At 42.2% G+C, this 16,224-nt stretch overlaps 1 non-coding gene across 1 annotated transcript; it reads right to left on the reverse strand.

Moving 5' to 3' along the window:
• Positions 1–15,137: 15,137 nt before the first annotated feature.
• LOC123455628 lies at positions 15,138–15,244 on the reverse strand. Its single transcript, XR_006634018.1, has one exon. It is a non-coding gene; the product is annotated as a U6 spliceosomal RNA (small nuclear RNA).
• Positions 15,245–16,224: the final 980 nt, after the last annotated feature.

Below are 16,224 nucleotides of genomic sequence, written 5' to 3' on the forward strand. Positions count from 1 at the left end.
ACTGGGAATCCATCTGGTCCTGGACTCTTCTTTTTTGGGAGGTTTTTTATTACTTTTTCAATCTCCATGAGTGTGGTGGGTTCATTGAGGTGATTGATCTGCTCTGAGTTTAGCTTTGGTACATGATATGCATCCAGAAATTTATCCATCTCCTCCACATTTTCCAGTTTTGTGGAGTAGAGGTGTTTGAAATAAGTCCTGATGATTCTGACGATTTCACTCATGTCTGTTGTGATCTCTCCTTTTTCATTTTGAATTTTGTTAATTTGGAGTCTCTCCTTTTTTTGCTTGATCAAATTGGCCAGAGGTTTGTCAATCTTGTTTATTATTTCAAAGAACCAGCTCTTTGTTTTGTCAATTGCCTTAATTGTTTCCTTGGTTTCCAATTCATTAATTTCTGCTCTGATTTTAATTATTTCTTTACTTCTGGAGCTCTTTGGGTTGGATTTTTCTTGTTTTTCCAATGCCTTTAGGTGGATGGTTAGGCTATTGATTTGGGATCTTTCTGTCTTTTTTATGAAGGCATTGAGTGCTATGAATTTTCCCCTGAGGACTGCCTTCATTGTATCCCATAAGTTTTGGAATGATGTGTTCTCATTGTCATTCAATTCCAGGAATTTTGCAGTTTCTTTTTTTATTGCATCCACTATCCATTTATTATTTAAGAGTGTGCTATTCAGTTTCCAGTTGCCGTTGGGGTTCTTGTTGGTTTTTTTGTTGTTGAGTTCTAGGAATATAGCATTATGATCTGATATCATGCAGGGAATTATGTCGATTTTCCTAAATATTTGGAGGCTGTCTTTCTGACCCAGTATATAGTCTATTTAGAGAATGTTCCATGGCCTGCTGAGAAGAATGTGTAGTCTGTGGATTTGGGATGGAAAGTTCTGTAGATGTCTGTTAGGTCTAAGTGCTCGATGGTTTTGTTGAGCTCTCTTATTTCCCTGTTGAGCTTCTGTTTGGATGATCTGTCTATTACTGATAATGGTGTGTTAAAGTCCCCAGGTATGATAGTGTTGGTTGTTATTTCTGTTTTATTGTCAAGTAGGTTTTGTTTTATGAACTGTGGTGCCCCTGTGTTTGGTGCATACAGATTTGTGATTGTAATATCCTCTTGATGGATTGTTCTCTTTATAAGTAGGAAGTAGCTTCTTTGTCTTTTTTGATTGTTTTTGGTTTTAAGTCAACTTTATCTGATATTAATATAGCTACACCTGCTTGTTTCTTATTCCCATTTGTTTGGAATATTGTTTTCCACCCTTTCACCCTGAGGAGGTTTCTGTCTTTAGTGGTAAGGTGGGTTTCTTGAAGCAGCAGATTGAGGGGTCTAATTTTTTGATCCACCCTGTTAGCTGGTGTCTCTTGATGGGTGAATTAAGGCCATTAATGTTTAGGGTGATGACTGTGAGATTTAATTTGATCCCTGTCATGTTGTGGTGGTAGAGGTGTGTTGGCATTTCCATGGAATTGAATTTTTTTTTTTCTATCTACTCTGTGTTTGGTTGCTGTGATCTGCTTTTTGTAGGCATTTGTGTTTGGTTGTTTCTTCTCTGTGGAGAATTTCCTGGAGTACCTTCTGTAGGTTTGGTTTTGTGTTCAATAATTGTAAAGCTGAGTTTTGTCATGGAATGTTTTCCTTTCACCATCTATTATAAGGGAGACATTTGCCGGGTAGTGTAGTTTGTGTTGGAAGCCATAGTTTCTTAGAGTGTGGAGAGTTTCATTCCAGGCCCTTCTAGATTTCAGGGTGTCCATTGAGAAGTCTGAAGTAATTCTGATGGGGTTTCCTTTGAAAGTGGTGTGCTCCTTTTCCCTAGCTGCTTTTAGTATTTTTTCCTTGTTGTCAATGTTTAGAGTCTTAATAATAATATGTCTTGGGGAGTTTCTCCTTTGGTCTAGTCGGTTAGGGTTCTGTTTGCTTCTTGAATTTTGATGGGCCTTTCTTTTAAGAGATGGGGGAAGTTTTCTTCAATTATTGTGTTAAATATGCTCTCCATGCATTTGGTCTGAAATTCTTCTTCTTCTGGTATTCCAATGATTCTGATATTAGGATGTTTAAGTGTATCCCACAATTCCCTCATGTTCTGTTCACAGGAACTTTTGAACTTACTGAAATTTTTGGACTTTCGAACTGTTTCTTCCATCCTGTCTTCCAGATCAGAGTTTCTATCTTCCACTTCGCTGACTCTATTCTTGAGAGCCTCTAGAGAGTTTTCGACTTGTTCAATTAAGTTTGCATTTTCTACTACTTTCCTATGAATCACTTCCATCACTTTGTCCAACTCCATTTACACCTCATTTTCTGATTTTCTTGATGATTCTTGGAAATCATCCTTGCATTTCTTTATGTTTTCATTTAGTGTGGCCAGCTGAATTTTTTTTGTTTTGTTTTTTATTTTATTTTATTTTATTTTATTTTATTTTATTTTATTTTATTTTATTTTATTTTAATTTTTATTAACATTTTCCATGATTATAAAATATATCCCATGGTAATTCCCTCCCTCCCCACCCCCACACTTTCCCCTTTGAAATTCCATTCTCAATCATATTACCTCCCCATTACAATCATTGTAATTACATATATACAATATCAACCTATTAAGTATCCTCCTCCCTTCCTTTCTCCACCCTTTATGTCTCCTTTTCAACTTACTGGCCTCTGCTACTAAGTATTTTCATTCTCACACAGAAGCCCAGTCATCTGTAGCTAGGATCCCCATATGAGAGAGAACATGTGGCGCTTGGCTTTCTGGGCCTGGGTTACCTGACTTAGTATAATACTTTCCAGGTCTATCCATTTTTCTGCAAATTTCATAACTTCATTTTTCTTTACCGCTGAGTAGAACTCCATTGTATAAATGTACCACATCTTCATTATCCACTCATCTGTTGAGGGACATCTAGGCTGGTTCCATTTCCCAGCTATTATAAATTGAGCAGCAATAAACATGGTTGAGCATGTACTTCTAAGGAAATGAGATGAGTCCTTTGGATATATGCCTAGGAGTGCTATAGCTGGGTCATATGGTAGATCAATCTCTAGCTGCTTTAGGAACCTCCACACTGTTTTCCACAATGGCTGGACCAGATTGCATTCCCACCAGCAGTGCAGAAGGGTTCCTTTTTTTCCACATCCCCGCCAACATTTACGATCATTTGTTTTCATGATGGTGGCCAATCTGACAGGAGTGAGATGGAATCTCAATGTAGTTTTAATCTGCATTTCCCTGATGACTAGTGATGTAGAACATTTTTTTAGGTGCTTATATGCCATTTGTATTTCTTCCTTTGAGAACTCTCTATTTAGCTCCTTAGCCCATTTTTTGATTGGCTTGTTTGATTCCTTATTGGTTAACTTTTTGAGTTCTTTGTATATCCTAGATATTAATCCTCTATCAGATATATAGCTGGCAAAGAATTTTTCCCATTCTGTAGGTTGCCTCTTTGCTTTTTTCACTGTGTCCTTTGTGGTGCAAAATCTTTGTAATTTCATTAGGTCCCAGTGGTTAATCTGTGGTTTTATTGCCTGAGCAATTGGGGTTGTATTCAGAAAGTCTTTGCCAAGACCAATATGTTGAAGGGTTTCCCCTACTTTTTCCCCTAGCAGTTTCAAAGTTTCCGGTCTGATGTTAAGGTCTTTAATCCATTTGGACTTAATTCTTGTGCATGGCGAGAGAGAAGAATCTATTTTCATCCTTCTGCAGATATTTATCCAGTTTTCAAAACACCATTTGCTGAAGAGGCTGTCTCTTCTCCAATGAGTATTTTTGGCATTTTTATCGAATATCAGGTGGCTATAGCTACTTGGGCTTACATCTGGGTCCTCTATTCTGTTCCACTGATCTACATGTCTGTTTTTGTGCCAGTACCATGCTGTTTTTGTTACTATGGCTCTGTAGTATAGGTTAAAATCAGGTATGGTGATACCACCAGCCTTATTTTTGTTGCTCAGTATTATTTTAGATATTCGAGGTTTTTTGTGATTCCAAATGAATTTTTGGATTGTTTTTTCTATTTCCATGAAGAAAGCCTTTGGAATTTTGATAGGGATTGCATTAAATGTGTAGATTGCTTTAGGTAAGATTGCCATTTTCACGATATTGATTCTTCCAAGCCAGGAACAAGGGATGTTTCTCCACTTTCTAGTGTCTTCTGCAATTTCTCGCTTGAGTGTTTTAAAGTTCTCATTGTATAGATTCTTTACTTCCTTGGTTAGGTTTATTCCAAGGTATTTTATTTTTTTTGATGCAATTGTGAATGGGAGTGATTCTCTGATTTCATCCTCTGTGTGTTTGTTGTTAGCATATACGAAGGCTACTGATTTCTGTGTATTTATTTTGTATCCTGCTACATTGCTGTAGGTTTTGATCAGCTCTAACAGCTTGCTAGTAGAGTCTTTAGGGTCCTTTATGTATAGAATCATGTCATCTGCAAATAATGATAACTTGATTTCTTCCTTTCCAATTTGTATCCCTTTTATGTGTGTCTCTTGCCTTATTGCTATGGCTAAGACTTCCAAAACTATATTAAATAGTAGTGGAGACAGTGGACACCCTTGTCTTGTTCCTGATTTTAGTGGAAAAGTTTCCAGTTTTTCCCCATTTAGTAATATGTTGGCTGTAGGCTTGTCATAAATAGCCTTTATTATATTGAGATATGTTCCTTCTATTCCCAGTCTCTGTAGGACTTTTATCATGAAGGGATGTTGGATTTTGTGAAATGCTTTCTCTGCATCTAATGAGATGATCATGTGATTTTTGTCCTTCATCCCATTTATGTAATGTATTACATTTATAGATTTGCGTATGTTGAACCATCCCTGCATCTCTGGGATAAAGCCTACTTGGTCAGGGTGAATGATCTTTTTGATATACTCTTGTATTCTGTTTGCCAATATTTTGTTGAGAATTTTTGCATCTATGTTCATGAGGGAGATTGGTCTATAATTTTCTTTTTTTGTTCTATCTTTGCCTGGTTTTGGTATCAGGGTGATGCTTGCCTCATAGAAGGAGTTTGGTAGGATTCCTTCTTTTTCTATTTCCTGGAAAAGCTTAAGAAGCAATGGTGTTAGCTCTTCCTTAAAAGTATGGTAAAATTCAGCAGTGAATCCATCCGGGCCTGGGTGTTTTTTTAGTTGGGAGATTATTGATAACTGCTCGGATCTCCATGTTTGTTATAGGTATATTTAAGTGATTAATCTCATTTTGATTTAATTTAGGTAGGTCATATAGATCAAGGAAATCATCCATTTCTTTCAGATTTCATACTTTGTGGAGTATATGCTTTTATAGTATGTCCCTATAATTTTTTGAATTTCTCTGGAATCTGTTGTGATGTTACCTTGTTCATCTCTGATTTTATTAATTTGTGTCTCTTCTCTCTTTCTTTTGGTCAGATTTGCTAAGGGTTTTTCAATCTTGTTTATCCTTTCAAAGAACCAACTCTTTGTTTCATTAATTCTTTGGACTGTTCTTTTTGTTTCTATTTCATTAATTTCTGCCCTAATCTTTATTATTTCTTCCCGTCTACTACTTTTTGGTTTGCCTTGTTCTTCTTTTTCCAAGGCTTTAAGGCGAAGCATTAGGTCGTTTACTTGCGACCTTTCTAATTTCTTAATATAGGCACGTAAGGCTATAAATTTACCTCATAGAACTGCCTTCATTGTGTCCCAGAGATTTTGGTATGTTGTGTTCTCATTATCATTTGACTCTATAAATTTTTTGATTTCCTTTTTGATTTCTTCATTGACCCACTCATCATTAAGTAGTGTATTGTTTAGTTTCCATGATTTTGTGTATGCTCTATAGCCCTTCTTGCTACTGATTTGTAGTTTAATTCCATTGTGGTCAGATAGAATGCAAGGAATTATTTCAATTTTCCTGAATTTGTTAAGATTTGCTTTGTGTCCTAATATATGGTCTATTTTAGAGAATGTTCCATGTGCTGTTCAAAAGAATGTATATTCTGCAGCCTTTGTATGAAATGTCCTGTATATATCTGTTAGGTCCATTCCTTCTATGACCTCATTTAGTCCAGATGCCTCTCTGTTTATTCTTTCCCTGGATGACCTGTCAATTGATGAGAGTGGGGTGTTAAAGTCACCCACCACCACTGTGTTTGGTGTTATCTGTGACCTTAGTTCTAATAGTGTTTGTTTGACGAATTTGGGAGCCCCCATGTTAGGTGCATATATGTTTAGGATTGTAATGTCCTCCTGTTGGAGTGTGCCCTTAATCAATATAAAGTGACCTTCCTTATCTTTTTTGACTAACGTTGGGCTAAAGTCTACCCTGTCTGATATTAGGATACCAACCCCTGCTTGTTTTCTAGGCCCATTTGCTTGAAACACCATCTTCCAACCTTTCACCCTAAGATAATGTCCATCCTTTGTAGAAAGGTGAGTTTCTTGGAGACAACAAATTGTAGGATCCTGCTTTTTAACCCAGTCTGCAAATCTATGTCTTTTCGTTGGGGCATTGAGACCGTTGATATTAAGAGATATTATTGAAAGGTGTGTACTTATGTTTGCCATTTGTGTGTGTGTGTGTGTGTGTGTTACTTGTTCTACCAGTGCTCTCTTCTGTTAACTGGTATTTGAGTATAGCTGGTTTTTTCTAGGTTCCTTATATGTGTGCTTTTCCTTTTGTTCAGCATGGAGGATTCTATCAAGTATTTTCTGTAGAGCTGGTTTTGTCTTCAGATACTCCTTTAACCTGCTTTTGTCATGGAATGTCTTTATTTCTCCATCTATTTGGATGGATAACTTTGCAGGATAAAGTAACCTTGGTTGACAGTTGTTATCTTTCAGAACTTGGAGTGTATCACTCCAAGCCCTTCTGGCATTAAAAGTTTGTGTTGAATAATCTGCTGTAATCCTGATGGGCTTGCTTTTGTAGGTAACTTGATTTTTCTCTCTAACTGCTTTCAATATTTTTTCTTTGGTTTGTGTGTTTGGAAGTTTGAGTATAATGTGGCGAGGAGAGTTTCTTTCTGGGTTTTGTCTGGCTGGGGTTCTAAAGGCTTCCTGTATCTGTATTGGCACCTCTTTCCCAATTTGGGGAAAATTTTCCTCTATGATTTTGTTGAAGATGCCTACTATGCCTCTGGAGTGGAGTTCTTCTCCTTCTACTATGCCCTGAATTCTTATATTGGATCTTTTCATAGTGTCCCGAATATCTTGAAATTCCCACTCATACTTTTCTATAAGTTTGTCTTTCTCTTTGTTGGACTGCATTAGGTCTGCCACCTGATCTTCTAGCTTAGATATTCTGTCCTCTCCCTCATCCATCCTACTGGTGAGATTTTCTACAGAGTTTTTTATTTCATTAACTGTGTTCTTCATTGCTAGTAATTCTGACTGGTTTTTCTTTTTTATTTCTATTTCCCTATTTATTTCTTGTATTGCCTTCTTTATTTCATTAAATTGGTGTCCTGCCTCTTCTTTGATTCCTTTGATTTCCTCTTTGATTTCTTCTTTGATTGTTTTCATGTGTTCTTTGACCTGTTTGAACATATTTATAATCATTCTTTTGAACTCTTTCTCAGGCATTACCTCTAACTCTTTCTCACTGGAGGACATTTCTGATGCATTAATACTTTTAGGTGGATTTATATCGTCTTGCTTTTTAGTGTTTCTTGTGTTATAATGTATATATTTTTGCATCTTGGATTAAGTTAATGCTTGGATTTTCTAGCTAGCTGTGTATTCTTAGCTGTATCAATTGATTTGATGTAATATATTTTCAGGGTAGGACCTTAAGGTATTAGGTGTGGCTCTTAAGACTCTCAGAGTATCTACAAAGATGTTCTTAGGGGTTGAGTTTCCCTGCTATAGGAGTATTCAAGCAGGCTGAGTGGAATAAAATACTGGTAGATTCTAAAATTTAACTAAACACTGTACACATTCAATCAAAAACAGCCCCGAGTATGTATGCAGGAGTAGTTATTATAATGACCAGATCCTCTATCAACAAAGAGGTTTAGATTTCTGGTCTGTTGAGGTATCCAAGTCAGCTTGCGACCAAGTGAGACCCTTCCCTGGTGCAATCCCAGTTACCTTGGGTGATTGTGGTCTCAGTCAAGTTGCTGCCTGGGTCGTCGGGCTGCTGTTCTGATTTGTGGAGCTGGGCACTTGCTTTTCCTACGGGGCAAACTGAGCCGCTGCTGCTGCCTCTGCTGCTGTTGTAGCTGCCACCACCGGAGCCACCACCACTGCTGAAGCTGCCACTGCCGTGTCCACCGCCGCTGCTCCCCCCGAAGCCGCTGCTGCGGGGTCTGCCGCCGCTGCCGCTCCTGGGTCCACTGCTGCTGGGGCCACTGGTACCGGTGCTGGAGCCGCTGAAGTTGCTGCCGAACTCTGCTCCTGCTTGGGTCCTGCTGTCAGCCCAAGTTGGCGTGGCCGGGTCCTGGGCCGCTGCTGTGTTCGCTGGAGCTGGGTTCAGGCGGTGGGGGAGGGGAGGGAGCTGCGGCTGCTCTGGTTGTATCGCTGTTCCACGTGTGCTTCTACCTCGCGGTCTGCTCTTCCCTCCGTTGCTCGCTGCCGCTCTCCCCTCACATTTCCCGAGTTGCGGAGAGCACAGTGTGAGGGGAAAATCCCGCACCTGTCTTGTCCTGCGGCTCCAGCCGAGAGTCCGGCGGCTTTCTGCCGCTCCGCGGCTGCGGCGGGTGGCCGAGCCGCCCCGGAGCCGCTGTTCCCGCCTGTGCAGGCTCTGGATGCTCTGGAACTCTTCTACTTCTCCGCTGCCGCCTCAATTTCCTATACACCTCACTTTTTAGTAAAAGTGTGTATTTTGCTGAGTTTTTTTGGTCTTTTTCCCCCCTAGGCTGCTTTGGCGTGGTACCTATGCCGCCATCTTAACCGGAAGTTTGCCAGCTGATTTTTAAGGTCCTCTTTTTTTTCACTCTCCCTCAACTCTCTTAGCTCTCTTTGAATTCCTTCCAGTGTCTTATCATATTGCTCTAGCCTAGTGATGGTAGCATCCACACGATTATCTGTCCTTTGTAGCTTTCCTGCCAGTTCTAGCAGTAGGTTGGTCAGGGTTGCATTGTTCATTGCTTCCACTTGATGTTCTGCTCTTAAACACTCTTCTATGTTTTGGTTAGATGTAATCCTTGTTGGACTAGGTGATCTGTCTGGATTTTCTTGCATTTTATTTTTCATGTTATTTCTTTTGCACTGTGGTCTACCCATGTCAGTGTATGGGCAGGTAGGTGGGTGGAGCTGCCTGGGATCTAGCTTAATGAGAATCCAAGGTAGCCTGGGGCAGTTGCAAGCAGCCTGGGTTTTTGCTCACTCTTGCCAAAGCCGCCTATCTGTAGCCTGACAGGGGCGCCAAAGTTGCCTGAATTCTCACCCAGTAAGGCACCTTAGCTGCCTGCCTTCGAGCTTGAACGGGGACTGAGGTAGCAAGCCCTGAGGCTGCCCAAACTCTGGCTGGGTACACTGGGGCCTGTAAACAGTCTGTGCTCTCCCGCCTCAGGGGAGTGGGGGATGGATGGTGATGTACAGGTAGGGGATGCCACCTGCGCTGGCGCTAGTGACTCAGTATGGACTTATGTGGCTCTTGCTGTGGGACTGGGCCCGCAACACTTGCAATTGTAGTACAGAGGCAGCTGATGTGGGTACGGGATCAGGACACAGCAGAGGCTGACCGGCGGCAAGTGATGTGAGCACAGCAGTAGGGGATCTGGCAGCCACCTATTCACGGCAGGGGTGGCCTTCCATGGGCCTGCGAACCGAGCACCATCTGGCTGGTCTACTCGCAGGATCAGAGAACAAGGGCGAGGTAGGAGGTCTCACCTGCAGTGCAGCAGGCTGGCAGGTGTGGCTGGTGGGTGCCCAATCAGAGCACAGCCTCGCGGGGCATGGGGCATGGGGCGTGTGGAGGGGGCGCAGGCGTGGGAGGCGGGTGGGTGGCGCAGGGTGCGATGGGGCGTACGTGGCGAGTGGGGCACACAGGGCACAAGGAGGGGCATGGGGCGTGGGGAGGGGCGCGGGGCATGCAGGGGGCACGGGGCGCTGCGGGGGGTCGCGGGGGGAGGGGCGGGGAGGCATGGGGCGCTCAAGTCGGTCAAGGGGGCGAGAGGGGTGCGTGGTGGGCATGGGGGCCTGCGGTGGGGGGCGCGGTGTGTGCAGGGGGGTCACGCAGGGGGCGCGGGGTGCCATGAGTGGGCACGGGTGAGTGCGCAGGAGGCACAGGGTGCCGCAGTGCATGCAGGGTGGTGCTCGTGTGGCTAGGGGCACGGGGTGCACGGCGGGGGGCATGGGGCGCACGGGAGGCTTGGGGCACGCTGGGGCAGGATGCTGTGGGATTCTGCGGGGTGCTCAGGATGCACTGGGGGGATGGGGCAAGTGGGGGGTGGCAGGGTGCCCGGGAGGGGTGGGGGACGTGGGGTGCTCTGGTCGGTGGAGGGGGCGAGGGGCTCGTGGTGGGTGCAGGGTGTGCTGGGGGGTGTGCAGGGTGCGCGGGGGAGGGGGGAGGGGGTTGCGGGGGGGGCGTGGGGCACACGGGGGCACGGGGCTTGGGGTGCACGGGATGTGCTGGGGTGCACGGTGGGGGCGTTGGCGCGCAGGGGGCACAGGGAGCGCGCAGGAGGCGCACGTCACTGTGGTGCGCGCGGGGCGTCGCGGTGTGCGCGTGGCTAGGGGTGCGGGGTGCTTGGTGGGGTTGCGGGGCACGCGGGAGGTTTGGGGCACGCCGGGGGCAGGATGCTGCGGGATGCTGCAGGGCGCTCAGGATGCGCTGGGGGAGTGGGGGAGGCAGTGGGCTGCATGGGGCGTGCGGCAGGGGCGCCTGGGCGGGGCGGGGGGCATGGGGCGCTCTGGTCCATGGGCGTGGCGAGGGGCATGTGGTGGGTGCGGGGTGCGCAGGGGGTGTGCAGGGTGCACGGGGCGCCACAGGGCGCACGGGGCTTGGGGCGCATGGGATGCGCTGGGGCACGCGGTGGGGGCGTTGGCGCATGGGGGGCACGGGGTATGGGGGAGTGTGCGGGAGGCTCGTGCCATTGCGGTGCACGTGGGTTGCCAAGGTGTGCGCATGGCTAGAGGTGCAGGGCGCGTGGGTGGTGCTGTGTGCGCGGGGGGGGCACGGGTGCTGTGGCATGCTGGGGCGCAGGGGTAGCGTGCCACGCCAAGGCACGCTGGGTCATGGGACACTGCGGGGCGTGCGGGGCGCCAGGTCGCGCACGGGGTTGGGTGCGCGGGGTGTGCGGGGCACGCGGGGGGGCATGGGGCGTGTGGGTGGGGGAGGCGCAGGGCCTTCGTGGGTGGGGCGCAGTGGTCGCTGGGGTGTGTGGGCTCCTGGGGCTATGTGTGCACCAGGGTGTTGGGTCGCAGGGGTCGCAGGGGTTGCCGTTCGTGGGTGTGTGTGCTTCCCTGTTTTACCCCAATCTGTGCCCTCCCTCTTGTAAATATTTCCTAATTGCCCTCTAATACTTGCCTTTTTTTTTTTTTTTCCTTCTTCTCTGGAGCGCAGCTTGCAGTCGCCATCTTGGCCGGAAACCCTCTGTTGGTTAGTTTTTTGAGTACTTTGTAGATTCTAGAAATTAGGCCTCTGTCAGTTGGATATTCAGTAAATACATTCTCTGATTCTGTGAGTAATCTATTGGATCTGCTTATTGTATGTTTGTCTGTGAAAAACTTTTCAGCTTTATGAGATCCCATTAGTTTAGTGATTGTTTAAGATCCTGTGCTACTGGGGATTTGTTCAGGAAGTCTTTCCCCATTCCTAGACCATGGAATGTTTCTTTTAACTTTTCTTCCAGTAGTAGCCGAGTTTCTGGTGTTATGTTGAAGTCTTTGATCCTTTTTTACTTGAGGGTTATGCATAGTGAGATGTGTGGATCAAGTTTCAGTTTCTTACATATGGTTATTCAGTTTGTCCAGCACCATTTGTTGAAGATGCTGTCTTTTTTCCAGCCTAGATTGTTAGGGCATTTGTCAAATATCAAGAAGCTGTAGTTACTTGACCCAAAGTCTGGGTCCTCAATTCTATTCCATTGGTCTATACTCCTATTTTTATGCCAGTACCATGTTGTTTTTATTACTATGGCTTTGTAATATAGCTTTAGATAAGATATGGTGATGCTTCCAGAGGTGTTTCTTTTGCTGCAGATATGTTTGGATATCAAAGGCCCTTTGCTTTTCCATATGAATGTTGAGATAAATTTCCCTATCTCTGTGAAGAATGATGTTAGGATTTTGGTGGGAATTGCATTAAATCTGTAGATTGCCTTTGGAAGGATTGCCATTTTTACAATGTTAATTCTGCCTATCCAAGAGGGTGGGAGGTCTTTCCTTTTTCTCAAGTTCTCCTCAATTTCTTTTTTGAGTGTTTTTATTGTATAGATCTTTCACTTCCTTGGTTAATGTTATTCCACAGTATTTTATTTTATTTTGTTTTATTTTGCTATTGAAAATGGTGGGCTGGAGAGATGGCTTAGCGGTTAAGCGCTTGCCTGTGAAGCCTAAGGACCCCGGTTCAAGGCTCGGTTCCCCAGGTCCCACGTTAGCCAGATGCACAAGGGGGCGCACGCATCTGGAGTTCGTTTGCAGAGGCTGGAAGCCCTGGCACGCCCATTCTCTCTCTCCCTGTATCTGTCTTTCTCTCTGTGTCTGTCGCTCTCAAATAAAAAAAAAAAAAGAAATTTAAAAGAAAATGGGATAATGTCACTTATTTCTTTCTCTATAACTTGTCATTTACATATAGAAAGGCTACTGGATTTTGTGCACTGATTTTTGTATCCTGCTACTTTACTGAAGGAGTTTATCACCTTTAAGAGTTTTGGAATGGAGGCTCTCCCTTACAAATAGAATCATGTCATCAGTGAATAGCACTAACTTGTCTTCCTCCTTTTTCTATCAAATTGTATCCCCTTTATTTCTTTCTCCTGTCTTATTGCTTGAGCTAGGACTTCTAGTACTATATTAAAGAGCAGAAGTGAAAGTGGACACCCCTGTCTTGTTCCCAATCTCAATGGGAATTCGTTTATTCTCTCTCCATTAAGTATTATTTGGGCTTTAGGAGCTTTGTATATAGCCATTATTGTGTTAAGATATAAATTGACCATGCCAATTCTCTCCAATGTTTTGATCATGAAGTGATGTTGTATTTTGTCAAAGGCCTTTTCTGCATATCAAAATGATCATGTGGTTTTTGTGTTTAGCCTTGTTTATGTGGTGTATTACATTGACTGATTGATTGAACCACCCCTGAGTTCCTGAGGTGAAGCCCACTTGATCAAGGTGTATATAGATTTGATGTGTTGTTGAATACAGTTTGCGAGGACTATGTCCAGGATCTTTGCATCTAAGTTCATCTGGGAAATAGGCTGGTAGTTTTCTTTTCTTTTGGCATCTCTGCCTGGTTTTGGTATTAGGGTGATAGTGACTTCATAGAAGGAGTTGGGGAGCTTTCCTTGTTCTCCAATTGTTGGCATAGTTTGAGAAAGATTGGTTTACATTCTTCCATGAAGGTTTGACAGAATTCAACTGCGAAGCCATCTGGTCCTGGACTCTTCTTTTTAAGGAGGTTTATTATCACCATTTCAATTTTTATGGGAGTGATAGGTTTGTTGAGGAGATTAATCTGCTCTGATTTTAGCTTTGGTAGATGGTATGTGTCTAGGAATTTATCCATTTCCTCTATATTTTCCAATTTTGTACAGTAGAGTTTTTTGGGTTTTTTTTTAACCTGATGATTCTCCCAATTTCATGTATGTCTGTTGTGATCTCTCCTTTCTCATTTATAATTTTGTTAATTTGAAGCACCGCTTTTTGTCACTTGATCAAATTGGCCAGGGGTTTTTCAATCTTGTTTATTTTTTCAAAGAACCAGCTTTTTTTTTTGTTTCATTAATTTCTTAAATTATTTTCTTAGTTTCCAATTCATTAATTTTTGCTCTGATCTTAATTATCTCCTTCCATTTGCAGCTTTTGGGGTTGGATTGTTCTTGTTTTTCCAGTGCCTTTACATGGATGGTTAGGTTATTGATTTGGAATTTCTCTGTCTTTCTTATGAAGGCATTTAGTGCTATGAATTTTCCCCTGAGGACCACCTTCATTGTATCCCATAAGTTTTGGTATAATGTGTTCTCACTGTCATTCATTTCTAGAAATTTCTCTATTTCATTTTTTATTTTGTCCACTACTCATTTATTGTTTAAAAGTATGCTGCTTAGTTTCCACAAGCTGATGGGATTTTTTTTCGGTATTTTGTTGTTAATTTCTAGCAATATAGCACTGTGATCTGATATCATGCAGGGGATTATGTCAATCTTCCTAAATATATGGAGGCAGGCTTTGTGACCAAGCAGATGTTCTATTTTAGAGAAGATTCCTTGTGCTTCTGAGAAGAATGTGTAGTCCATAGATTTGGACTAGAATTTATATAGATCATTAGGTCTAAATGTTCTATGGTTTTCTTGAGTTTTCTCACTTCCCTGTTAAGTTTCTGTTTGGATGATCTACCTATTGCTGATAATGATGTACTGAAGTCCCCAACTATGATGGTGTTGGTGGTTATTTCTGTTTTATTTTTGAGTAGATTTTGTTTTATGGATTGTGGTGCCCCTGAATTTGATGCATAAAGATGGATGATTGTAATATCCTCTTGCTGGATTGTTCCCTTGATCAGTAAGATGGGGCCTTCTTTGTCTTTTTTGATTATTTTTGGTTTGAAGTCTATTTTATCTGATATTAATATGGCTATGCCTGCTTTTTCTTATTTCCATTTGCTTGGAATATCATTTTCCCACCCTTTTTCCCTGAGGAAGTGTCTGTCTTTAGTGGTGAGGTGGATTTCTTGTAGACAACAGATTGAGGGTTCTAATTTTCTGATCCATCCTGTTAGCTTGTGTCTCTTGATGGGTGAATTAAGGCCATTAATATTTAGGGTAATGACTGTGAGGTTTGATTTGATCCCTGCCATATTATGTTGTTTTATGTGGTTTGGTGTTTTCATGGACTTTGAAGGTTTTTGTGCCTTCTCTGAGTTAGGTACATGTGATCTGCTTCTTGTAGGTATGTCAGGTTGATTATTTGATTCTTCTCTGTGGAGAATTTCCTGAAATACTCTCTGTAGGTTTGGTTTCATGTTATATAGTTGTAAAGGTGAGTTTTGTCATGGAAGGTTTTTAAAAATATGTAATGCTTCATGAATTTGCCTGTCATTCTTCCTCAGGGGCCATGCTAATCTTCTCTGTATTGTTCCAATCTTAGTATATGTGCTTCAGAAGTGAGCACACTTCTTCAAGTTTTATATTATATAATAATCAATCAAAAAAATTACAAATACAACATTTTATGATTATTGAAATCATATGTAAATCTCAGAGTTTATAAAGTTAGCTGCTAATACTGAAGGGCTTTCATCTCTTCATTATATAACTACAAAGCACTTTTATCAAAAATACCTGCCTCAACTTGGTAAGGCAAAAATTTTTGTGAACCTGTCAAAAGAAAAAAGAATTTTCTCTTTCAAATTCATAACTTAGAAACAAGAACTGGAAGCTAAATTTGGAAGTTCAGGTACTTAAAAAACAAAAGGGTAAATTGCAAATGACTTTTGTCTTATCAACAATATAATTTTAATAATCAAAAATTATTGTTTCAAAAAAAAGTTGCTGGAGAGATGGCTTAGTGGTTAAGTACTTGCCTATGAAGCCTAAGGACCCTGGTTTGAGGCTTGATTCCCCAGGGCCCATCTAAGCCAGATGCACAAGGAGGCTCATGTATCTGGAGCTCTTTTGCAGTGGCTGGAGGCTCTGGTGTGCTCATTCTCTCTCTCTCTCCCTCTTTCTCTCTGTGTCTGTCACTCTCAAATAAATTAAAATTTAAAAAAATTATTTCATTTCCAAAAGAATACAGTAATTATGCTTCTTATTATGCTTTTAGACAGTTTTATTTTTACTATCCTTAACAATTTGTTTGGGGCTCTTCCCATTTATATTAATAATGTTGGATATATGAATTGTTTGATGTGAGATTTAAAGACATGTAGATTTCTTAAATGAAAAAAAGAAGCATGAAACTGAACAAACAATGCACTTCCCTAAATAAAAAATGTTAGACATGCTCTACCTTTTGAACAACATGCAACAGCCTGTTTGTAATGGGAGAACTTTTAAAGGGAAGCTTTCTAAAATTTCATGGAATACTGGGAAGTAGTTCTCAAGATAAAGTTTTAGAAAGCAAAGCAGGTCATAGTCTGTTGATATTTTCTA

This window comes from Jaculus jaculus, chromosome 17 (assembly GCF_020740685.1).
Source record: "Jaculus jaculus isolate mJacJac1 chromosome 17, mJacJac1.mat.Y.cur, whole genome shotgun sequence".
Lineage (NCBI taxonomy): Eukaryota > Metazoa > Chordata > Mammalia > Rodentia > Dipodidae > Jaculus > Jaculus jaculus.